The sequence below is a fragment of the Podarcis erhardii genome (genome assembly GCF_964252035.2).
Source record: "Podarcis erhardii genome assembly, chromosome: 6".
NCBI classification, from domain to species: Eukaryota; Metazoa; Chordata; class Lepidosauria; order Squamata; family Lacertidae; genus Podarcis; species Podarcis erhardii.
This window is the reverse complement of record NC_138510.1, coordinates 56,241,791-56,263,017: the sequence shown is the minus strand read 5'-3', so window position 1 is coordinate 56,263,017 and position 21,227 is coordinate 56,241,791. Positions and strand designations below refer to the sequence as shown.

The 21,227-nt window shown below is 37.2% G+C and overlaps 1 protein-coding gene across 2 annotated transcripts in view; it reads left to right on the top strand.

The window, feature by feature from the left end:
* The window catches only part of BEND5 (BEN domain containing 5), a 721,515-nt gene that overhangs the window by 27,574 nt on the left and 672,714 nt on the right, over positions 1–21,227 (top strand). The window lies entirely within an intron of this gene.

Sequence of the window (21,227 nt, the reverse complement as noted above, 5' to 3'; positions counted from 1 at the left end):
AGGAACTATAAACAATTTACATATGGATGCCTTTGTGACCTTTTTCTATAATGTTTTCTTTTTGTACAGTTACTGGTTGATTTAGCTTGGGTTTTAAAAACACACACAGTATTTTAATAGAAAGACACCATTTTCCTTAAGCTTCCAAGAAGTGTAAGACTATCCTTGCACAAATTCTTATGAAAGATCAATTGCATGTGGACAACCTTGCCTTCATGCTCATCTAGTAGCTATATGTTATAGAAAGTGTGTCTGTGGATAGTGGTGGAGGCAGATCATAGGGCACATGAGTTAAGGTTAAGAAATGTCTCCTTGGACTGCACAAGAGCCAAATGATTAATCACAATGTTGGCAAGACAACTTGCAAAATGTTTTGTTCCTGATGGACAACTAATTGTAAGGGGTGAAAATGGGAGAAAGATGTTTGATTAGAGAACAAGAGCAACACAGTGTGTTAGAATGAATGAATGAATGAATGAATGAATGAATGAATGAATAAATAAATAAATAAATAAATGGTGACAGATCTTAAATATTGTCTGTCTGCTTGGCATGTAGAGGTCCTTCATTTGGGAAAAATTCCTCCCTGGGCCTGAATGCATCAACTATAGAACCATAGCAAAGTCAAGCAAAGCCCAACACAAGTAAAAGGGGCGCCAACTATGAGATAAGGGAGGGTGGGTGGAAGATCCTAAAAGTCCATTGCGGTCCCTAGCAAAGGTCAGGGCAATTTTTATGCCCAGGGAGCAGACCTGAATGAAGTCTTCTAGGAGTCTTTGTCAGACCTGCCCCCAGGCTCCACCCCTTCACCCACCTGTGATTGGCCAGTTGTGCCCAGTGGGCAAATTTGAATCCAATAGCTGGTGGGAGAGGTTGTTGCTTCTCCCATCAGCTGTTGGAGCCTGGGGCTGAAGAGCCTGGGACCACTGGATGGCAGTGGGGCTGTGCCAGGCCATATATACCACTTCACCTTCAAGCAGGTGAGTGGATGTTGTCCAGATTTAACCCAGTGATACTACTTTGCTTTTATTCCACAGTTCTTTCCTTAATGTACATTTTGTCAGTACTAATATGGCCCAGCTGTTCACAATATGTAGGTCTGTATACATGTATGTCTGTGCATGATTTTGTATCATTATGTCTTGCCTGAAAAAAATCCCATAACTAAAATAGCATTTTAATGGAACAATTATTTAATAATAATTCCTCTTTTATATGACTATCCTATGTTACAAGAAAAAAACCATGAAATGTGTTATCAAAATTTGTGGTACTGCATAGGTGATTGGTCCTATTTCCCTGTTTTGTTCCTTAGTCAACAATGATGAGATTGTAAAGCCATGAGATGATTGAGTACCTGTCTCAATGAGCACCAAGATCTCATGTAGAGATACAATATATATCTAGAGTTCACAGGATATTTGTTTTCATGGTTTTATACATGAAAAAGAATGGGTTCACTATTAACTTTGACTTGTGAGGTCTGTTTTTATAATATGTCTTCCTGCAATCTGCTTTTTTTATCTCTCAAATTTCCGTTAAAATGAGTCCTACATGAATATAATGAAATCTTAAGCATCTCTCAGACTGGGCACCACCAGACACTGCAACCTTAGTGTATTAAATAAATGCTACAAATTGTATCAAATGTATGTGGTGTGTTTTTTATTAACTATATTGTGTCATATAAGAAACATATTGTAAAAGTCTCTTTGTTGTATTCTGAACAGGTTGTAAAATCATTTTAAGTGATTTATTTAAGGTTATAAAATATAATTCCACCTTCTTCATAACCCCTCCTTAATGGCATTAGAGCTGCAGCCCAGTTCATAGTTAAGCATGTTTAAATGTCATTATTTCAGTGTAGTAGGTCTTGATTAACTTGATATAACATACTTACGATAAGCTTACTTATTGATGTTACATTTATTATTGAGAATGTAAAGAATGTAAAGAATGTAAATAAAACAAACTATGTTTTCAATATCATTAATCCACCTGTGGTACCCGTATACAATTGTATGGCCTGCTACAGTGATTTGATGAGACTCTATCATGAAGAGTTTGCAGTCCTTTGACAAGGATAGCTTTGCATAGATTTTTGTTTGTTTCAAAGGGCTGAACTCCACAAGATCCCTTTACAACTCCAAGTCTATAATTGTTTAATTGCAAAATTAAACCTACAAAGAGATTACTTAAAAGAAAAACTTTTTCACAAATATACTGCCCTGGGTTTTAACATAAGGAAGTTTCCTGCCCCCTCCTCCCCTCTGCATCTATTTGTGCCCTTGAAACAGCTGATAAACAAAGGTCTCTGTGCCTAAACTGACTTTTACAGTTATTCCTGGTGTGGCTAGAGAAAAGCTTTTCTCCCTCTCCCACAACAGTAGAACATGTGGACATCCAGTGAAGCAGAATGTTAGAAGACCTGAGACGGTCAATCCAGAGCATCATCTACTCTGATTGCCCATCACCAGCATGTGTCCTGACAGATTGCTCTAGATTTGTTTGCTTTGTTTTCTTACCAAAAATTTAAGCTGTTTCAAGCTGAAATTGAAAAGTGTTTGGGAATAGTTTCTGTATATTACATTCCCATGTTTTGAAAAACTGTCCTTTTATTACGTCTCAACACTGGAGGATGGACAAACAAACGAATGAATGAATGAATGTAATTAGGTGTTCATTATGAGCAGTTTTGTCCCTTGTAACCTTCTATTCCTGAATTGATAAATGTTGTATATGATTGCATTATTTGTTTGCTACTCTGTGTGAAATGTAAATTAAATGCAGAATGAAGCAGTGATATCTAAGAATCTTAGACATGCCTCATATTTTATATAGAAATATCAGTTCCATACATACACCATTATTCTAAAATGAGTAACTTTGCAGTTGTGGAAACTTTTGCAGATTAATATTCTTCCAAGTAGGATTCTTTCAAGTAGAGACGTTTATTTTGAATCATTACAATGTAATGCACAGTAAGCATTTTATGTAATGCTTCCTTAACATGTTCCAGCTTTTAGAATATAATTAATATGGATTGACATAGATAAAATTGTGTTAAATTTATACACTTAATTTCTAATGTCTATGAAACCATCTTAGTTGCCAATTTTTTGAAATTACAGCAAGCATATTCATACTTTTGATTGTTACACTGATGTTACTTGAGTAGAATCTAAATAGCCAGGTGTGTTTACTTACTTAATATGATGACATCTGTCAATCAGAATGTCAAAATTCTAAATAGTACAAACAAGAAGGATGCTTTGTTGTAATTATCATGATATTAGTGATGTGACACATTTAGTTTTGCTTCTATTTAGGAACTTATTTGTAGCATGCTTTTCAAGTCACACTTGGTTTTGGCAACTGGCAGACCTCAGGACAAATCCAGCATACAGAAAATACTGCTGCAATATCCCACTTTAAGTATTCACAATTTCTCTTTCTCTTTTCTTACTACTTCTCTCATATTCTTCTTTTAGGGGTTGGGACCACCTATATATGAGTTTTAGAGTCTTAATAATGGCTAAAGTTTTCTGAAGCATTGACCTTAACTATGGTTAATTCTAACCAGGCTTCATTATTATTCAGAGTTTGAAATCATGTTTGAAGAATAGAGAGTGGGAGTATGTAGCTATTACTCGTAAGTGCCTTACATTCACTTTGGATCAGAGGACAATTTTTAGTGGTGCGGAACCTTTCCTTTCCTTTCCTTTCCTTTCCTTTCCTTTCCTTTCCTTTCCTTTCCTTTCCTTTCCTCCCTTGAATCTGCATTCGACTTTGGACAAGTCTCTGAGGGCTGTGAGCCAGCAGTGGGTAGAAGTGGGGCATATTCCAGGGGAAATTGCCTTGTGGGCCAAATTAGGACCCGTACTAAGCTTAATTTGGCGCACTGGCCAAAGTTTTCTACACTTAGCAGATACATCTGCTGGGTCAAAAGTCCTTACAATCATGGAAGGGCACCATTTGGATACAAGTCAGTGACTTTTCTTTTTGGGGTACAGCCCTCAGAAGAGGTTGTCTATTTATCAGCATAATTTTCAGTTCCCAAATATATAATATTACTTCTGAAATATTTAGTTTATTTAAAATGTAAAGTTTCTTACTATTTTAGAAGGATAACAGCTATCATGAATATATATGCATTATTCTTATGCTGTCATACACTTTCAAGTAACACCTCTCCTAATGTGCATATAGTCACAATATTCTAACTTTAAAATAACGTGGAGAAGCTTTCCCCTTTTTGGTAAATTGCAAGGGCTTATACAAAAGGGATGTATTTTATTGCAGAAAACTTAACACGGTATCATCACAGGGTTTTTATTTTTTTTAATCATTTCTTTGACATTTTTGGCTTACACAACAGGGTGCCAAACATTTATGACAGCTTACAGTGGAAAAACAATATTGCTTTTAGTTAACAACGTTAGCTATGAATATATATTGACAGCATTTTCACTACAGATTTGTTACCAACATAATACAAAGCAAATAGCATTCAATATGTTGGAATACTCAAGGGAATTAAAGAGTTTCAAAAACAAATTTATGGTATTAGGTGCTGAATGTTGAAATCTAATGAAAATGCAAATCTAGAAGCATCAGCAGAACATACTTTATGCAAAGGAATATAGTTTATCCAACTGATAAAATTAAGATTAAGCTGAAAAGAATAACTTTAGAATATCTCTACTTGTTTTAGTAAACTAAAGAGTGAAAATCAGCATCAATGTCTGAAACTTTATTGCTGACTTTTTAAACAGCCAAACCCAGGTGAAATGAAAATGACAGCCAAAACAGCCCCCCCATTTTGTTTTCAAGGTCTTGCATCCCCCCCCATTAATACCATAGGGCAGGCTTCCTCAACCTCGGCCCTCCAGATGTTTTGAGACTACAATTCCCATCATCCCTGACCACTGGTCCTGCTAGCTAGGGATCATGGGAGTTGTAGGCCAAAAACATCTGAAGGGCCGAGGTTGAGGAAGCCTGCCATAGGGGAAGCAAAGCAACTACAGAGAGCCTAAAACGCTGAGTACTAGCCAAACGTTCTGAATGATGCTCTGCCGAGGCATGGAATCCATATGTGGTACTGCAAAAAGAAGGATACTGTGCTGCATCATACAGTATGTGGTGTGGTCTTAATTCTAAACTATCAAGTGATCTGTTCAAGACAGACCTTTTTCCAGACCCAAATATCAATATGACCATTAAGAAAAGCAGAAATTAATAATTTCATAAATCAACATGTTATTTGCCGGATAAGGTCCGAAGATATTCTGTTTACAGGATAATGCCTCCCTCTAGACTTGATTGGCAGGGTCTTTTATCTCCTCTTCCAGGAGATAGTAGTGGTGCAGCGTATTTGTTCAGATATACCTTGCTTATGTGGGACGCGTTTGGCGCTGTGGGTTAAACCACAGAGCCTAGGACTCGCCAGTCAGAAGGTCGGCAGTTCAAATCCCCGCAACGGGGTGAGCTCCCGTTGCTCTGTCCCTGCTCCTGCCAACCTAGCAGTTCGAAAGCACGTCAAGGTGCAAGTAGATAAATAGGTACCGCTCCAGTGGGAAGGTAAAAAGGCGTTTTCGTGCGCTGCTCTGGTTCGCCAGAAGCGGCTTAGTCATGCTGGCCACATGACCTGGAAGCTGTATGCCGGCTCCCTTGGCCAATAAAGCGAGATGAGCGCCGCAACCCCAGAGTCGTCCACGACTGAACCTAATGGTCAGGGGTCCCTTTACCCTTTACCTTTTTACCCTGCTTATGGTTATGTTTGGTCTGGTATTTTCTTCTCTTGTGAAAATCCCTTTGTTTGAGCCAATATGTTGAATTTGTGTGTGTGCCTCCTTAGTTTTTCTTTCTAGTGTTTTTCCTTCTTTTTGTGTTTGTATATTTGGGACCATATATGGTTATTTAACTACCATCTACCTCCCCCCGCCCATGTCAGTTTCCTTAGGGGCTTTTCCTTGTCCTTCCCTGAACCTTTCTCTTAAAAGTAAAAAAGAAAACTTAATTTCCTTTTTGGGGGCATTTTCTGTTAGCCTTGGTACCCTTTTCTTCCCACTCTCTTTTTCAATACTGTTTTCCCAAGCCACTCCACAACTGGCTAATGGAAGGCAGCTTGTGCAACTGATATTCCTTTTCCCTTCCTCCTCCTCCACAGCTCCTGCAAAGGACCTCCCAAGTCCTGAACAGTTTGACCTGAGTTGCATGGGTTCCTCTGCCCAATTTCAGGCGCTTCCTCCTTTCCACTGTAGCCCCATGCAACACAGCCAACATTATTCAAGAGAGCTCCCACAACCCCCTGGAAAGTCTTTTTAGAGGATGCAAATGAAAAGGCGAGAAGAGAAATACCATATGTTTGTGCAAATTGCTTTCCACTTGCACAACTGCTGGGTGCAAACCTTAAAGTTTAAAATGTCTGGATCAATATCTATTTGGACACCCCAGTCTCCCCAATTATAGTTAATCAGAGACCCATCATGGAGCTTTCCTAATTTGGTTTGTGTTTGTTTAAAACACTGTCCTCATATATATGGTACTTTACCAAGTAACATAAGCAAAATGCCATGTATTTGCCAACCTAAATACAGATTTAAATACAACCTAAATACAGACCACTAAATTAGATTTGAAATTTGATGATAAGTGAGACTAAAGAAAATATAAAATTTTTTGGAAGAAGTGCTAGATTAGATTTGAATGAGTGGACATGAGATTGTAAACAAGTTGATAATTTGTTTGGAAAAAACTTTTAACGATGTAAATGGGAGCGGGAGACGTGAGGGAGCCCAAAGAAGTGATGAAATTATGTCTGTGATAGAAGTAAGACTGTTTATTATTTGTGCATTTATATTTAAAAACTTTAATAAATATTTATAAAAAAATAAATAAATAAATACAACCTAAATACAGATTTCTGTTCTCATCCTGAAGCAAAGTTCTTAATCCGAGGTACTATTTCTGGGTTAGCGCAGTCTGTAACCTGAAGCGTATGTAACCCGAGGTACCACTGTATATATACTCTCTAAAACTTGCTAACGATTGTGCATATTGACTGGAGAATGTACAAAATGCAGTTGCGATATGCACATTCCTCAAGGCTTGTTGGAAATTATGTATATTGACTGAGAAATGTGACAAAATTCCTTCTTCATGGACAGATTATATGCATATTCTCTATGAGGCCTTGTGAATATGCACAGTGGTTGGATGTTGTGCACATGAACTGTTCAACATACATTATATACCTTCCCTCATATTATCCAAACCATCATAATTATTGACACCTTTCTAGTTCATAAAATTCCTTAGTTCTGTTTAGTTCTGTGAGTTTTGGTACAGTAAGGTGATTTCTTTGTGAGCTACCCATAGGGAGATTAATATTTTTTAAAATAGTAAAACCATTTAATAATCCAACATCGAGAACTGGAATTAGGGCTGTTTGGGAAGTTCCACTGCACAGGGTGCCAAGCCAAGTGGGTGCAAAATAATAAAAACAAAAACACAAAACCCTGTATTTATACAGGTAGCTACTGAGAAGATCCATGAAAAACTGTACTTAAAGGAATTATTGTGAAAATAAGAAATATTTAGGGAAGGGCACCAAATTTTGTTATCGCTCAGGGCTCCATATTATCAAAGTCTGCCCTTGCAACATAGTCACTATAGTTTACTGGTACTATCCTCCCCCCACATACCATACTATGAACTACATTGGTGTCTTCCTTTGTTTATGCTTCAAAACGTTGAGTTTATAAGTGAGGGAGGCTCTTTTTTCCTTGGAAGAATGAAGTCACAGAATTCAATAGGACTTTTGAGAAGGCTGTTTCTAGACTGTTGGAATTAAACTATTGGTACCGAGAAATATGCACTTAAGAAAGGCCTCCTCCCTGATGAGTTATCCCCCTTTTCAGCAGAAAACAATTACTTGGAATTGTCCCATGAGTGACTAATACAGAGGCTGAGAAGTGAATATAGTAAATAAGAAAGATAGTAAATATAGATCAAAACATCCTCATTTACTGTCAGAAATAAGATAGGAGCAGTATTAAGGCACATCGATGAAACAAACCAGCACTTATTCACGGTGAAATCTGTAAAGTGTCTTCGATTGCTCAAGGGATCTTTAGATATAGCATTATTTTCTCTGTCTTATGGATGACTTGACCACCTTTGCTATGAATTTTTCATGATTTTCCTGACCCAGCATCTCTTGCCTGTGGAGAGAGTAATACAGTATTGATTTGGGTGTTAGATTTCTACCTTTTTCTTTTCTTTTGCGACAACAAGATTTTGTAGCCTAGAAACCTCAATCCCTGATTACTCATTAGAGAATTGAGCAGTTCTTTTTAGATCTAGAATGAAAAAGAGAGGTTTGAGTGCTTGTGTTGTAGGCAGTCTTTACTGGAATTTCAAATGATCTCCGTGCTAAGGTTTAATGTTGTTAAAAGCTTCCTTAATTGAACCAGGAGTGCAAGGAATACAGATTAAAGAGACAAGACCTCTATCTGACAATTAGAATGTTGTGGGTGATGTTTGTGAACATGCTCATTTAAAAGCATACCACAAGCTAGAAAACTAGGGGGGGGAAAGGCTCAACTGCTGCATTTTTTCCAGTCAATGACTTCTGCTGGCTTCTTTTCTGTGCCTCTCAGGCATATTAGAAAATTGAAAAGAGTCCATGATGCTGCCACTTTTCAGCTAAATTGTTTTGTAAGAGAAAAGGGGAAAAGCCGTATCTTACATCCCATGCAAACTTACTGTCAGCATTGCCATGGAAACAAGATTTTTAAAAAGGAGTTAACTGAAATTTAGCAGCATTTTCATTTCTTTGTGATTCATACTTCATAAAAATGCAAATCTCACACTAATACATGTTTTACCTTAATATTTTATACTACCGTTTAGATTTAACTGATCTAATGTTTTGCTTAATTAAATTTTGAGCTTCTTTGAATGCTTTACATTTATATTTTTAAAAAGTACTCTGGTCCTATCAAGCTTCAGATTTTGACAGTGTGACACACTATTTAAAATACTGTCATTGAGAAAATCATTCGTTTCAACCTGTAATCATAAGCAGAACAAAGTATTGTAAAAGCATGACTGATTTTTTTTTGCCATTATAGTCTTTATTTATGCTGCTTTATCAGATTAGAAAGTATTGTATTACTTCAGTTTCTTTCTCTTTTGTTTCATTACATGCTAAAGAAGAAGAAGAAAAATAGTCAAACTTATTTTTCTTTTCTAGCAATCAAACCGTGTGTGTGTGTGTGTGTGTTTGTGGGTGTGAATATTTGGGTGGGCACATAACGACTCTAGCAGATTGATAATATTTTGAACTGTTTTCTGATATCTTTTTCCACAGTGTGGCTGCTTGGTTTACCAGATGCTGTTCAAGGACATTCCTCATCTCTAAACAGATTATCACAAATAAGGCAAACTCCATTTTTAATCATTGCCTTTGTGGTTATCTATAAATGGTGCCTTCAGGTGGATTGATGCTTCCGTTATGCCTGTAAAGCAAGGGTGGGCTGTATTTAGCCCTTCAGATGTTGGAATACAACTCCCACCAGCCACAGCAAGCATGGCCGGAGATCAGGGATGGTGAGGGTTGCAGCCCAAGAACTACTGGAGGGTCATAGTTTCCCAGTCTTGGTGTAAAAAATGTTGACCAAGTGTAATTTCCAACATCCTAAACTAGCCTAGCCAAACATTTTCTTTATGTGCTTTACTATTGTATGGAATGACCAAGGAATACTAGGGGAAGGTTGGGTTTGGTATCTAGAAAGATATAGTTTCATTGTTAGGGCTCATATAGTCCCAGTGCAAGAGCATGAAGAATGACAGCAGAGTCCATTATTTTAAAAGAGTAGTTATTCAGATAATTTCTTTTTAATGAATAATATAAACAGACAATTGGGAGCCCTTTAGTTCCATTACCTAACATTTAGTTCCATTACCTAACATCTTTACACTGTAGTAGCAATTTGGCAGCATTGATTCAAATATCATGTATAGACAGAGTGTTTATTTTGTATTCTATTTTTCTAACCTCCTCTACAGAAAATATTCATCATGTTTTGTTGTGTATTTTATGCATTGTAATAATAATTTTCAAAATCTGTCTGCAGAACAAACTACCAGACTCCATCCTTCCTTTAAAAACCCCAAACCAAACTGCCAATTATTCTGCCAAAAATGAAATTCAGAACTCAGGATCCAGTTAGATAGTGGCAGGGTACCCAACATGTTGCACTCCAGATGTTGCTAACTACAACTTCCATCATCCCTGATAATTGAACGTACTGGCTGGAGCTGATGGGAGTTGCAGTTTAACAACATGTGAAGACACAACACTGCTTACATCTGTTCTATGGCATTCAGACTTGACGTAAATAGATTAAAAAATGTCAGATAGGCAGGTGAGAACATGGTTAGCATTGCACTGTTATACAGTCATACTTTGGAAGTCGAACGGAATCGGTTCCAGAAGTCCGTTTGACTTCCAGAACGTTCGGAAACCAAAGAGCGGCTTCTGATTGGCTTCAGGAAGCTCCTGCAGCCAATCAGAAGCCATGGAAGCCCCGTCGGATTCTCAGGTTCTAAAGAACATTTGCAAACTGGCACACTCTATTCTGGGTTTGCGGTGTTTGAGAGCCAAAGCATCCGAGTACCAAGACATTTGGGTTCCAAAGTACGACTGTATATCTAAGGAGCAGTGTTTCTTTTCTTAAAAAAATGTTTAGGGGTATTCTCATTTTCCTACTCATATTGAAATACTGCCCCTCAATGAGGCCAAACTTAGATTCACAAAATGTTTAGGGGTATGCATCCCCTCATCCCCCCCAGAGAAAAGCACTGCTAAGGAGTAAATACAAATAACTCCAGTGTATTTTATCAAACGCTTTATGAGCACCTAGTGAAGCAATCACACATGGATTCCACAACAGTTTTCCATAATATACTGCATTCAGCATCTTCTGTATGAGATCTGCTATATGTCTATGTTTAACAAAACCTACTTGTTCTGCATGGATTATACTAGGTAATATATTTGCCAGTTGATATTAGCTAGAATGCTAGTAAATGTTTTAGCATCCTGCCCAATGCATGAAATGTGTCCAGAGTCTCTGAATCTTTACGTGGTTTCAATATTACCACTATTCTAGACTCTTTCCAGGATCTCAGGACAATTGCCCCGTTAGAATGCTGTTAAACATCCTGCCCATATTGGGGTTCCCCCTGCCCCAATATTTCAGAATTTTTTAAAAATAAAATTTATCTGTCAGATCATCTATACCAGGGGCTTTATGCAGTTTAAACTTTTCCAGTATATTTTCTAGTTGTATACTAGCTTTCACAGAAATTAAAAACTCTTTAAACATGACTGCACTGAACATTTATATAATGACACTAAAAAAATATATTTCTAGCCCGTTTCCTAATCATTTGCAAAACTGAATTTTCCTGTTTCACTGGTATTGCAGTGAGCTCTGCTATGCCTGCAACCTCTGTTTCTTTGTGTAGTAACAGCAAATTTAGACCTTATCAGTGTATATGTGAAGAAGGGAAATTTTCTTGTCCCATGTGCATTCACTCTTTATTTAAGGAAGGAAGAAGGCTGAAGCGTGTGATAGAAATTATGTAGATTAGCCACCATAATTAGCTCAGCATATTTGCATGTTATGCTAGTTATCTTGATTTAGGGGTTGGGTTATGGCAACCCTACTTCAGCTGATTAAATAGTGGTTCTTGCTTGAATAAAGAAGGCAACCATTTTGAAGTCTTGAACTAATTTAAATAAAATTACACTGTTTTACAATGTTTATCTTCCTAGTTTCTTTTCCTCTGTACATGTAAATTACGGCTCCTTTGGCAAAGTCTTCGTTGTTTTTCCTTTTATAAAGAAATGGGTGGGAGGAAGAAGAGTTAATTATTGGGTTATGTCCTCTTACTGAAAGGTTAAAAATTGTTCCTCACTTTCATTGGAATGACAGATTATAGAGCATGAGAACAGAAGACAATAATTTTAGCTAGGGGTTGTAATTCTCAGGAGAATGTAATTCCCAACACAGAAGGAAAACAAATTAGGATAATATTACAGTTGTGTGTATATTTTGGGGATCTTAGTAGCCATTCTCAACATACACACCTCTCTCATATTGCTGAAAACAGAAACAAAGAAGATTTGACTATATCCTATATACTCCTACAAAGTTCCTAGCAGTAGTATTTAAGTTTATAGTTTTTGTGGTTTTTAAATTATCCACCAATATTCCTAAAACTGGGAGTCTAAATGTTTCCAAACTGAGCCTCTACTTTAAGAATGCACAGACTGATGGAGACCTAAGCACCATGCCACTCATCTGAAAATCCTATAGCTAATCTACAAGGAGTTTTCTGGGTCCTTGGGAGAAGAGGTGGGAAAAAGCATGAAATGAAATGAATTGGCTGCTGTTGGTGACCAGATATATTTTGCCTTTGATACACCTCCATTATTTACTTATTTAAAATATTTTTATGCCACTCTTCTTCAAAGGTATGAGGGTTTCCCCCAATAGGCACGAAGAAACAATCATATCAAAAGTAAAATACAGTGAATCACTTAAACTACATTATTAAAATCCTATAGAGAGGCAGCTAAAAGAAGTGAATGCCTCTCTAAATGCCTGGACAAAAAAAAAAAAAAAAAAAAAAAGTTTGGATCTGGCACAATGATTCTTAACATTGGTTCTAGCCATAATCCTTTCCTAACAACAAGCCCTGGCTAAACAGGGATGTGTATCTTCTGTTAAAGGCAAGGAATGCTGCTTTTCACTCTGGCGATGCGCAACAGTATAGAGAAGCTAGAGCCAAACTGAAAAAGGGCATTAGGGATGCCAAAGCTATGTACTGCCGGAGGATCGAAAAGCATTTTGAGAGCTCCGACCCTCGTCGTGTATGGCAAGGCCTGCGACAAATTACAGGGCAAAATATTAAAAACGAACTGGCTAACAGCAGTGCGCACCTGGCTGATCAGCTGAATCAATTCTTCAGTCGTTTTGAGGTGGGAACTGGAACCACCGTCACTACAGCATTGGCTACCAGCACATCATCAGAAACTATTACTGATAAACAACCACTTTTATTACAGACCTCCGACGTACAACGTGCTTTTCGGAGCATTAATATTAGGAAGGCAGCTGGACCGGATGGAATTATGGGACGAGTTATTAGGGACTGTGCTGCAGAATTAGCTGGTGTATTTACGGACATTTTTAATCTATCCCTGTTGCAGGGTTCTGTCCCTACCTGCCTGAAGACATCGATTATAGTGCCAGTCCCTAAACAGTCAGTGGTGGTATCTCTCAATGACTACAGACCAATAGCCCTAACATCTGTCGTTATGAAATGCTTTGAGAGATTGGTGCTAGATTATATTAAGGCTGGTCTTCCATCCACTCTAGACCCGTTTCAGTTTGCATACAGAAGAAATAGATCTACTGATGATGCTATTTCCATCGCTGTCCATACTGTACTGAGTCATCTAGAACGACAGGGAACCTACGCAAGGCTGTTGTTTGTGGACTACAGTTCTGCTTTTAATACAATTCTACCAGACAGGTTATTCCTTAAAATGACCAATTTGGGTATACATCAGAAGATCTGTTTGTGGGTAAGGAATTTCCTGACCGATAGGCCGCAGACAGTGAGAATGGGACCTTACTATTCTTCTACTCTAGTATTAAGCACAGGAGCCCCTCAGGGGTGTGTGTTAAGCCCCTTTCTCTATTCCCTGTACACATTTGACTGCACCCCACTGTATAAGTCCAACACAATCATCAAATTTGCGGATGATACAACAGTGGTGGGGCTCATTAGTGAGAACGATGAGGCTGCTTATAGGAAAGAAGTACAGGGGTTAATTCAATGGTGTAAAGAAAATAATCTTATGCTTAACACCAAAAAAAACCAAAGAACTCATAATTGATTTTAGGAGAAAGAAAAGTGTATTTTTACCATTGCACATAAATGGCGAGGAGGTGGAGAGGGTTGGTAGTCTTAAATACCTGGGCACTTACATCTCTGAGGACCTCTCATGGACTGCAAATATTAATATGGTTGTGAGGAAGGTGCAGGGGAGGTTGTATTTCCTGAGAATGCTCAGAGGATTGAATCTATCTCAGCACCTACTTCTGTCCTATTATCATAGTACCATTGAGAGTGTCTTAACCTATAGTATATTATCGTGGTATGGGAGCAGCTCTGGAATGGATAAAAAAGCTTTACAGAGAATAATTAAAATTGCCCAGAATGTTATTGGGCTCCAACTACCAACCCTGGATGAGATCTTCACGTCTCGCAGCTTGAAGAAGTCACACAATATCCTGAGAGATCCCACCCATCCTGCTCACAACCTCTTTGAACTGTTGCCTTCGGGCAGAAGATACAGGACAATGAAAACACGAACCACACGCCTTCTGAATAGTTTCTATCCAAGAGCTCTGATTGCACTAAATAATGATCTCAGGGCCAGTTGTAAGAAATAGCAAGCAGTGAGTAGTAAGGAATGAGATAGGGTTTAGGTTATGCTATGCTTCTAATAGGTTGTGTTATATTCTGGATTATGTATGTTTTAATAGATTATGTCTGAATAGGATGAGAGTGTTGGAGATACGTGCAAATGTGTATGTGAATCCGGTCTTGGGTGTTTGATTTTCGTTGTTGTGTATACTGTGTATATACGGACAATGACAATAAATTTATCTAAATCTAAATCTTTGGGAAGGGCATCCCAGAGAATGGGCAGTAGCATAGTACAAGCTTCCTCTAACACATGGGAAAGTGTTTCCATTGAATTCACAGGTAGGTTGGTGTAGAGAAGGCACTTCTTCAGATATCTGAGTTCTTTTAAAGGTTGTAATGGTAAGTACCAAGAGATTAAGAGTCCCTACCAATGATCCCATCCCATACATACAATCTTGTGAATGATGAAAGAAATGGTTTGAGTTTGATTCTAAAGTTACACACTGGGGCTTTTCTACAATTCCTCTCCCATTTTTGTTGGTGAAAACAAGTCGTAAACTTGCTTATAATTTTATTATTTGGATTGGTCCTATAAAAATAGTCTTCTGTTAGGAGCGAGCCAGCAATAAATCACATGGAATAAGTGAAGTTATCACTTTATTAGAAGAAGCAGGATCTGCTCAAGAAGAAGAAGAAAAGAGTTTGGATTTGATATCCCGCCTTTCACTCCCTTTAAGGAGTCTCAAAGCGGCTAACATTCTCCTTTCCCTTCCTCCCCCACAACAAACACTCTGTGAGGTGAGTGGGGCTGAGAGACTTCAAAGAAGTGTGACTGGCCCAAGGTCACCCAGCAGCTGCATGTGGAGGAGCGGAGACGCGAACCCAGTTCCCCAGATTACAAGACTACCGCTCTTAACCACTATACCTCACTGGCTCAAGAATGCCAGACCTAATGAGCACAGTATCTCTCTTCGGTAGGTCTTGCGCCTGTGAGGCAGTTGTGGAGACTGAAGGTTCCTGCCTCTTCTTCTGGGTCTTTTCCAAGCAATCCAAGGCTACATCAACATGTCTGCCTTTGCTCCTCCTGCTTCATACCAGGGAGACGGGAGGGAGGGGAGTTTGGTGCAGCAGAGCAGAAAAGACACTTGTGCTTCTTCATCTCTGCCTCATAACCTCCCTCCTCTCCTGCTTCCATTTCTGATTCTGATTCTGGACTTCTCAGATTCCTCTTCACTAAAGCCTGTTACCTCTTCAGGTTTTGACACCTCTTCCTCCCAGTCTTCTCTCTGACCACTCATCTTTGTCCCACCACCAATCCCTGGGCTCTAAGCCTTCCTTTGAGAAGAATGGGGGTGCCTCCCACTATTCCTCTGTGTCCAGGCAGTCTGTGACATCTTCGGTGACTGACATGGCTGCAAACATTTGCTAAATAAACTAGTTCTCTTTAAAGGTTTTTTCTGGGTGTTTTCATTGCAAGGTCACGAGTTAGCTCCTCAAAGTCAATTTCTTATGAAAGTTCAACTCAATAGACAATATAATGATGAAGATGAAGATGATTTATATCACCTTTTCCCCAGGCCAGAACTCGACTTTTAGATAAAATAAAAACAACTAATAACATATAAAATAATAATTAAAAAGCAATTAAATATGAATAGAATTAAAACAATATATACTTATTACATTAAAAACATAACAGTACCATCCCTTTCCTTCTTAGCCATTAGTTCCCAAAATAACTACTATAGTTGGCTTAGTAGTTCTTGCCCCATAGTAAACTCCTGCAGTTTTTACAAGGAAACTTATCAGAAAAATCTGTAGGATACTTGTGAAGCTTCTTTCAGTTCTTCTGGAACATAAAACAAATGTTATTGATTATTCTGAATCTTTGCAACAGCTTTCTTTCCATTTGTGATTCCCACCAACTGGTATACAGTAAATAGATCATTTTGGTTTCTCAGTAGCCCATGCTTTTTTGCAAATATTTCGTTTTGTATTCTTTACTTTTCAAATTCTCTGTTGGTTGTTTACAATGTAATCTGTTCTTATTTGAACACATTGAAAAACAGATGGTTTGCTCTCTATATCATGTATGGCTTGCTCATATGTTTTAAGTCATACCTAATTTTGATACAGATATAACCTGCTGGTTATCTATGTCTGGAAATTTCCTAGTTGTCCATTTAACTTAGGTTTCTTATTGTTAACTACTGATGCTGTTTTGTTAATTTCTAGTTATAAAACTTTCTTATATCTCTCTCAGGTTTTAAACATATATTGATCACGTAACTGTACCCATTTTAATGTTGTTTTCCTGGTGAGTTTAGACAACCATAATATATTCCTGGTGTAGTTCTCAGTATAGACCCTTCTGTTGGTCTAAAATATTTATTTGCTTCTTTGAACAACTGATATTCACTGCAGGACTCCAGCACTGTAGTAGATAAATAAATCGGGAATGCCCAACCCCCTTCCTTTTCATGTCTTGTAACTTATATTCTTGTCAGCTTTAGCTCTTTTCTCATCCCAAATGAATGAATTTGTTTCTGGTATTCCTCCGTATCTGTTTATGTCAGACATGTATATTACTATAGTATCTGCATATAGTCTCAACTTGTGTTCAGTATTCTGACTTGCTATTTCTGTAATGCCTTCATGTTACCTTATAACAGTAGTCACTGGCTGTAATGCACCCTTTCTGTGTGCCTCTTTCAAGTGTAGTTTCCTGGAAATTCTTCCATTAATTAGTAACCTGGCAGTTGGTTGCACATACATTAACACTATCTATATGCAGAAACTGCTGCCAAACATCCGGGTTTGCCATACATCTGGGTTTTCCTTGACATTTTGCCGATTCAGCAAATTTCCCCCCATATACCATTTTTGAACCCCCAAACCAGGACATGTCAGGAATTTTCCTGATGTATGGCAAGCCTATTAATAACACAAAGGTTTACATAGCCCTTTATACCTGGGGACCAGTATACCTTAAAAAAATATTCTCATACCTTAACTTATATAGACTTTATAATCTCTATCACTGCAATCTGCAGGATACTATGTTATCAGGAGTTCCATTGCATATGATATAGCAGTCAATCCCATAGGGTGGTGGCACCTATCCATTGGAATTCACTCTTGTTACATATTGGACAGATACTATCTCTGTTGTATTTTTGGCACCTACTGAAGAGCTTCCTCTTTCAACAAGCCTTCTAAGTTTGTGTTTGTATTCAAATTGTTTTTAGATGTTCTGATTGTCTTATTGCTTGTATGTTTGCCACACTGGACTCCTTTAGAAAGAAGGGCAGAAAATAAATAAATAAATAAATAAATAGTTTTAGTCTTGCTGATTGTTGTATTTCCTCCCTTAAAGAATAAATAAACAAAAACTCATTGTTCTCCCCCCCAATGTGGTCCTTGTGTTTTATATAATTTATATATTCACAGATCTCATCCCACTCTGTCAGGTTAATTAACCTATCTTCTTAGTAATCAACATATTTTTGTACATTTTATTTATATGTATCTATACTATTTAGTTTATTCCATGCTTCTTTCACTTTAAATTTTACTTCCTATGATCACTTATCCTTACAAATCTTTTCTAATTTGCTTAGAAAATGTATCTAAAACTTAATCTGGGTTGCACATAAACCTATATTAGATGCAGGAGTTAGGAGGAATTGCATCTCATTTGATAACATACTAATGTCCTTGTATTTCTGTTGCTGCCAAACATTTTGGATGTCTAAGTGCAAGCAGATAAAAGTTTTTGGCTTTGAGGGAACTGGAGTTTGTTTTCTTGGAAGGATAGGGGTATGGGTAATCTATTTTACTAACAGATAAATAAAATTTCTGCTAATTAAATTAGTATCTTTTTAGATCACTCAAGCAATTCATTGGGTGTAATAAATTCTGTATTGTTTTTGAACAAAACCATCAGCCCAAAGTTGTAATTGATGTTCAAGGACATAACTTTATATTTTAAATTCTAAGCACTTTGTCATATTCTGCAGAACTTGTCTTTTTGCCATTTTATTTGGAAATTATTTCCCTCAATGGAAGAGGCATTTGATTAATTGAGATGTCCAGGGTTGTTGTTGTTGTTGTTGTTGTTGTTGTTGTTGTTGTTGTTGTTATGAAAGCTAAGGATCTACCTCCTGCTTGGTGTGTGTGGTGTGAACATGAAGATAGAAATTATTCAGATTGAATGATAAAACTCAGTTCACCTTTAGTTCATCTGGGAACTTATGGGAACTTCTTTCTGGTGCAATTCAGAGATTTTTCAAAACAGTTCAGTGCACTTCATTCAACTGAACTAGTTTGTTCCACTGTAAATATTTGCCAGCCCTACTCAGAGTAGACTCACTGAAATTAATGAACCTTAGATAGTAATGTACATTAATTACAATGGGGTTTTTCTGAGTAGGACTAGGATTGGATACAACTTTTAATGAACCGTTGTGAACCATGCATATACAATAGATGACAATATAAAGTAACAGAGGGATATCTGCATTTGTAAAAACCCATAGCATTAGTTTCATTCACATGCATTTTTTGCTATTGAATTTCCAGATTACATTGATAAAGCACAAGATCGTAAATGCTACTATGTTAGAAGAAAGATAAAGTTTGCAACCATGCCTGCATATGTGTCAATTTAAATAGGCAATACAATTGAATTTGTCAGTATGGTAATAGAGTAGCTCAATAATAAAAAGTCAGTCCAAGGAGAATGGGACAAATTTTGTAATAAGTAAGCTGGTTTTAGTATTAGAGATTTATTTTTCTAAATGGTGAATGTAGAAAACACACTTTCTTGGTGTGTGCTTGGTGGCTGAATTTCTATACTCATGGGGATTTCTTTTATCAGACCTTCAGCACTTTGCTGCTGGGATCAGGTTTAAAGCAAAATTATTCCATCTATACGGTAATATATTCCAAACCAACATTAAAAATAAATTAAACTGAGACAAGCAAACCCCTTGGGTAAGTTTTCTTCTAAGTCTAATGTCCCTTTCTACAGTCAACTTATGCCCTTCGGTAGCTGTACACACTTCCTGCACTGCTAGATGTGACTGTGCCCTCCCCATTTTTCCATTACACAGACTGCCGAGCTTAGCAGTTTGTGTTGACTCTGAAGTAACTTCGATCACCAATTGCATCTCTGCTTTGTGTTAACATTTTGACTGTGTGTGTTCGTCAATTTTCTATACTATGCGTGCGTTAGCAGGTTACACAGCTTTTAAAACTGCAGTGCTGTGGAACATAATTGGATTCTTCATAAATAGTGAAGAAAGAAAGTTCTAAGAAAAACTAGTTACCTTTGAACTACATTTTTTAAAACTTGAGTTATGTTATTGCTCACACAAAAATAGTGCAATCTTAGTGTATCATTTTTACCACTAGAGTGGAACTATTTTTATAACCTTTTTGTCTCCACTTTCCCCTTAAACTAAGATTTTGTTCTTACTGCATGGAACTGAAAGTATTAAACTACCATTGCCCTTGATTTAGTTTGCTGCTTCTTCATGGCAGAAATTGCCCTTCATGCATAGCTGAGCTTGTAATGTGTGCCCTAGATGCTGAGTAAACGCTTTTGCTGTCTGTCCCTGGCTTACTTACTCAGGCAGTCTGAGTCACCTTCAAAGCATCAAGATTATGTGTGTATACACTGTAATAAATAACCACCTGTGCCAGACTAATGCAAATTGAATTCATTGAAATATAGCCTCTTACACAAAAATTTATGTTTCTATTATAATTTTTATTATATAAAACAAGTTGAGCAGTAAAAATTGAGATCTAATTTCATGTTTCAAAAACTGTTAAACAATATAATCCTACTAATCCTGTCTTTTTAACACACACATTTTAAAAATTTTAAATACAAGTTGTAGAACATTTGCAGAACTGCGAAGGGTATTCTTAAACATAATAGTTTAAGTATGTTCCAATAAACTGAGAGAAGATTGCTATCACATTTCTGCTTCTGTAACTTCAGATTTTTTTATTTTAAGTACCGTATTTTTCTGTGTATAAGACTAGGGGTTTTTTTACCAGAAAAATAGGGGCTTGTCTTATACATGGGTAGTGCTGAGGGGTGTTTTCTTAATTTGGAGTTCCCCAAAATAGGGGGCGTCTTATACATGGGGGCATCTTATACACAGAAAAATACGGTAGTTATTATTTGTTAAACTTTTATATTGTCTATCTAACTGCGTTGTCTAGGCAGTTCATAACATGAATTATTTAATAAGCACAAAGACTAAGGTAAACAGAACTATAGAGTATGACATGATTCAGTGGACTTCTACTTCCAAATGAATACTTGTGGGCTAAAGTAAAGGTCTTTGTTTGCATCTCAATATTTTGGTAAATGCAGGGGGGAAATAATTAGAGATTTTATGAATTTTCTATAGATTGTCTCTGCTACACAAACTCCATCTGTCTTCCAACTTTACATAGACAGTTTCCGTAATTAATATTAGAAATCATGCATGTTCAGCTTTGATCTGAATCTTGCTGCACTTTCTGCTGTGTGATTTACTACTTTTGTTACATTTAGCTAAGCAATGTGCTGAAGCAATTTTGTTTATGGGGTATCCCCCCTCCTCTCACATTATGCAGTGACTTGCACAATTGCATTAACAACATTCATTTTGGTTAATGAAAAGGTCCCCAACTGTAAGTAGTTAGGTGTC